Source organism: Mus musculus, chromosome 8 (genome assembly GCF_000001635.26).
Source record: "Mus musculus strain C57BL/6J chromosome 8, GRCm38.p6 C57BL/6J".
Classification (NCBI taxonomy): Eukaryota; Metazoa; Chordata; class Mammalia; order Rodentia; family Muridae; genus Mus; species Mus musculus.
In genome coordinates, this window is record NC_000074.6 from 116,147,530 (window position 1) to 116,153,572 (window position 6,043).

Here is a 6,043-nt window from a genome sequence, read left to right on the forward strand (position 1 = left end):
CTCCCACTGGGCATTTGCCACACCCCCTTTAAAAGGCCAGTCCTTCCTCTTCCTGCTTTTTTCTTCTCCCCCCCCCACCCTCACCCAGAGACAGCCTCTCTATACCCCTTCCCCAGTAGCCCTCCCATGTGAGACCTGGTGTAACTTTACGGCATCCATCACATAGATCACAACACAGAGTCGTGTGTGTGTGTGTGTGTGTGTGTGTGGGTGTGTGTGTGTGTGTGTGTACATGACATGTACATACCATAGTACAAGTGTAAAGGTCAGGAAATCCTATGACGGAGTTGATTCAATCCTTGGGACCCACATAGCAGAAGGAGAAAGCCAATGTCTGCAAGTTGTCTACTGACACATACACCCTCATTTCTTGCTTGACCATGGTTACCCCCACATGGAACAAACAGTCACACCGAGCCTCCTGGACAAGTTTCTCCAACCAGTTGAATCCAGTCCCCTACTCAAAACCGATGACATCACATCTTTGCAAGATTCAAATGGCTCCCTTGTTTTTTGTAAAGTTTTCTCTGTGCTTCCAGGCATAAAAAGACATCCCCCCCAAAACCCATCCCAATGTTTAGCAATAATAATTATATTGACCATCCTAGTAATCAAGACACATTGAGTCTTATCATGTGCTCAGAGAGCATTCTGAGTATTTACCATGGACTACTCCAGGATTCATTGCTGGGTGGTTAAACGATCAGTTAGCATGTGCATCTGTCCCCACTCCTCAGTTCCAAAGCCATAGCAGAGATGGCGTTGCCTCCTTCTTCCTCTCCTTCCACACCCCTGCCACCCCTAGTCACTAACACAATGCCTGGCACAGAGCACAATGCAATCTGCTCTGTCATGGAGATCATGACCTGCCCTGCACTCATGACTCAGCCAAGCCGATTCAGAGCTGTGTGTGAAGTGACTGCAGAGCTGAGCACAGACCAGCTAATCCCAAGGTAGGCCTCCCTGGGGCGGTCCCCACCCGGGAGAAAAGCTACAAAGTGACCTGGCCCAACATCTCTTGATCACCAAGACCCAGCCTCTCCCTTCTCTACTATTATTTATTCCCAGGTTTCTACACACATCATCTCATTTAATCCTCTTATTTTAGGCCTGAGAAAACTAGAGGCAGAGTCTCTTCTTTGCAGGTCACTCTCAAAGGGGGAAACAAACCAGGCATTTAGCAAGCCCAAAGAGGCTGAACCTCTGTGCTTGCCTATCTGGCCTGCACTGCTTGTGCCTTTTCTGTTTTCTGAGCCCTCAAACTATCAGTAACAAACATAATCCCTGGGAGGGAAAAAAAAAAAAAAAAGATGGTCTCAATGGAATGGTGATGTGTGAGCCTCTGGTGTTTGCCCCAACGAAAGCAGGAAGTGGAGTGGGGTGGAGAAATGGCATCTTGCCTACTCTCTTTGTCCCTCCTGCAGTTTCTCTGAGTTCAACTCTCAGCATCTTATTCTTACACAGGCACATAGCCTGTCCAGTTCACCTTCCAGGTGATGTCTGAGTCTCTTCTGGATCACACCTGTTCCTACACAGGTAGAACCCAAGCTCATCTTCCATTGAGCATCTGTTACATGCCCAGTGCTGAGCCCTGTCAGCAGACCTTGCTCCCCACCTCCTATGTGCCCAGTAGCACTGCCTTGGTAGACAAAGAAACTGGGACTCGGAGGCCTGGGATCCCAGACTCGCTTGACCTACAATGGAGCATAAAGAGCTGGAATAGAGTCAGCACCTGAATCTTAAACCCATGTTCTCTCTACCATCGCATGTCTTAAACAGGTCTTTCTGTACTTTATCATCCTATAGAATACTAATACTGTTTGAAAATGTGGTCTTGGGGCTGAGAAGGAGCTCAGAGAGTAGAATATTTTCCTTCTAAGCATGAGGAGCTGAAGTTGATCTTCAGAATGCTGGTTTAAAGAGCAAGGTATGGTGAGGGTTGCCCTGGTAACCTAGGACTGGATGGGAGCTGGGGTGGGGGCATAAGCAGGGACAGGCAGATCCCTGGCCAGCCAGTCTAGCTGACTTGACTAGTTCCTGGTCAGTGAGAGAGCCTATCTCAAAACAACAAAGCAAAAACAAACCAAAGCAAAAACAAAAACAACAGCTACAAAAAACCCAAAAATAAAACAAACAAACAAAAAACAAACAAACAAAAAAAAAACAAATAAGGTAGATATTGCCTGAACTATATTCAGGATTACCCTCTGGTCTCCATACTCATGTACTTGTATCTGCACACAAATACACATCCACATGCACATGCACGCATGGACACACACACACACACACACACACACACACAAACTTCCTGGATAACATTTGCATGGCTTTAAATACATCAGTGCCTGCTATGTCCAAGAGAAGATCAAATACCCACTACATTGTGAAGCCATTTGATGGCAAATCCCGAACTTTGCAGAGTATGCACACTCCAAGTGAGGGACAAAGCCCTCATCCCTCAAAACCCAACTTGTTGCTTCCTTATTTCAGCCTCACCCTCTGGACTGAGCCTTCAGCCCTCCTCAAATGCTTCTCATCAGAACCAGGGACTGTGTAGGTCTCACTTAGCCCACCCCTCTTCTCTCCACTTTCTCTCCCAGTGTCCTCATTCCCACACGGAAGATAGATTGCAAACACTTGCAAATCTGCATCCACCTTTTTCACCTCTGCTTTCTGCACAGGAAATCAGAAGCAAGCAGCATTGGTCAGCAGAGCCCACGAAGAGCACTCGTCTTGCATCCAGCCAAATTCTCTTCTTCCCTGGTTTTATGTCATTCCCCCATTCTCCACACCATCAGAAACAACACTTTAAGATTTAAGCACCAAACTCCCTCTTGATCTCTAACCACCCAAGGTGTTCCCTCCTCAAAGAACAATAACAAAATCATAAGCCCAGACACAATATAATGTGCTCAGAGGAGGTCAGTTTAGCAGAAAGAGAATGAAGAGAGGGAGCACATTTAATCTAAGCTACAACTTATTTAAAAATTGATGGGGACTAATTAAATTAATAAAATTTTATTGACCCCCTAAAACAAAAAATCTTTAAAAAAAAGTCCCCTCTTCCATTGAATCCAAACGCAATGAGATTCTTATTTTTAATTAAACTAGGTGGTTTCTGCTCTTTTGGAACACAAAATAACTTCCAAATTGAGAGTGTTTTCTTCTCTCCATCCAAATACATAAAGTTTCCTACTTGAAATAGAGAGGTACCAAGAAGAAGCTTGTCAATCACAGCACCCGTGAGGAGGCTGAAGTGGGAGGAGCCCTTACAAGACCACCCTGAACAATGCAGCAAGATGTGATCTCAAAAAAAAAATTCCTTATAAGTAATGCAAATACCATCTTTATTTTTAGTGAGTAATTTGCAGGTTTCATTTTTAAATACACATTTAGATTTTTTATGTTACTTTTATGTATTTTGTATATTTGTGTGCTCTGTGTATATTGACATATGGGTGTGGTAACCATAGAGGCCAGAAGAAGGCACTAAATGCCCTGCAGCTGAGTTACAGGTGGCTGTTTACAGTTGGTTGTGAGCTGCTTGGCATGAGTGTTAGCAGGTTACTTCCAGTCCTTCACAAAAGCAGCAAGCACTGCCAACCTCTAAGCCATCTCTCCAGTCCCAGTGTGTCTAATTTTGTTAGCTGTCTCGCCAGCGGTGGGAAAGAGAGAACCAACTTGTGGCTTCCAGCAGCTTCTGTGGATACCAGTGCCCCAAACCTAGATCCTGAGAGCTGATTTCGAGTAACTAGGTAGAACAATGAATAGTTAGAAGCAAACATGTACAGTGTGTAGTCAAGGACAACTGACTATGAGTTGGCACTACTGGGTCCTTGTCTCCTTTCCTACGTCTGGTTGGATTAGTGTAGTCTATCCAGAACACTGGCAGCACAAAGCAAGTGCCTCTTGGTGATAGTGGTGGGGTCACACCATCATTCCAAGCATCCATCCTGTGGCCCTAGGCTTTATTAGATCCAAAGTGAATGTCTAAGTTCGTATTCATTGAGGGCACACTAAAATGTTGGTTTATTTGACTTTAGATGTAGTTAACCTGTCTGTTTCTCTTTGTGTTTTTATTTTGTTCCCCCAAATCAAATGAGTGCTTTTATGGTTGAGCTAGTTCAGATGAAATGACAAGTTCATTCTATCCCAACTCATTACCCTCCCCACTTGAGTTACTGAGTAACCCAAGACCACTCCTGAGTTTGTTTAATTCGTCAAAAAGCTTTGGAAACATCAATAAATCTCTTGTGGATTTTATTCTTCCTTCTAGACAAAATATCTACACTATAGCTCTCTTTTTTGTTCTTTTGATGGATATTGTAAAATATAAATGAATAGTGTGTGTGTGTGTGTGTGTGTGTGTGTGTGTGTGTGTGTGTGTGTGTGCATTCATGTACCTGTGCACCAGTAACTTGTTCTGCGGGCAGGTGCACGTTTGCCTGTGCATATGGGAACCAGAACTTGACAGTAAATGCCTTCCTCAGTTGCCATACCATAAAAACAGCACATCAAATAATAACACACCATGATAATTTTTTAATTATGTGCTTTTATTCTTTGAAAATTTCATACATTTTTACAATGAAATATGACAAGCGCTACCACATTTTTCCCCAATATATTGTCATCATACAAACTTTATATCTTCTTCCTTCTCTTCTTTATCCTCTTTCTTCTCTTCCTCCTTTTCTTCTTCTGACAACCTACCACATCTAGTCAGTGCTTTCTCTATGTGACCAGTGGCAGAGCCATCATCCACACACTTGGGAGCATCCACACACTCAGAAATGAATGATTCTCCTTCCCCAGTCACAGACCACTGCAATAGCTCCTTGGTAAGGGTTGGGGTCACCAGGCTGTGTGGCAATTTTGACTGGCTTGATCTTGTACAGGTCTTGCTCCAGTAACCACAGTTGCTGTGTGTTAATGGTGACAATAGCCATGTCCTGTTGAGAATTCCGCCCCTAGCAGTGCTCCTCTGAATGCCCACCTTTCTTGCTTGTCCCATCTCCTCCCCCACTTTCTTTTTTCTTTTTTGAGACACAGCCTTAATGAATGTGAAGCTCCTCATTTGGCTAGGATGGCTGGCCAATGGGCTATAGAGAATCACTTATCTCATCCATGCATCCCCAAATAGTCCTGGGGTTACAGATGTACATTCAGCTTTTGTGTCGATCCTGGGGAATCTAAGCTCAAGTCCTCACACTTGCCCAGGCACTTAACTCTGCCATCATCCCAGACCAAGTTCTTTAATTTTGCATATTATTTTTATCAATTTATTCTTTCTGGTTTCCTCTTTTTTTTAAGTCTAAGAATACTCTCCTTAATACTCAACTTCATCAAAGTTGTCTAAGAGAATTCTCTGCATAGGAGCTGAGCAATGGTTCGGTGACTAAGAGCACACTCTGCTCTTCCAGGGCATCTGAGTTCAGTTTCCAACATCCACACTGGATGGTTCACAACAGCCACCCGAAACCCGAAACTGGATCATTAGGGTGGTCTGATGCTCTCTAATTGCCTCCAAGAGCACTGGCGCTCACATGTAAGCATGCATGCATGTGTGTAATGTGTGTGTGTGTGTGTGTGTGTGTTTGTGTGTGTGTGTGTTTGTGTGAATGGAAGTCATGGTCTACCTTTCAAGAATATATTCTCCCATTCTAGCATGTGAATGCCAGAGACTCAACTCAGGTCATCAGGCTTGGTAGCAAGCATGTTTACCTACTGGATGAACCATCTCCATCAGTATCTTTATATTTCTGTTCCTCCTGTATTCAACTGACAAAGACTTGCAATGCGATATCAATAATAGATGACCACAGCATGTATCTTTCTTTTTCCTCTCTTCCTCCCACTTCCTTCCTTCCCTATATCCTGTCCCCCAACATCCCCTCCTCTCTCTCTAGCCTTTGTATCCTCCCTCTTTCAGATATATTACAATAAAGAAAATGCAGGCAAACTCAACAAGCATTAATGATTAACCATTATGTTCCCGTCAGTAGATAGGCAGGAGGATATATTTTACATGAGCTATCCC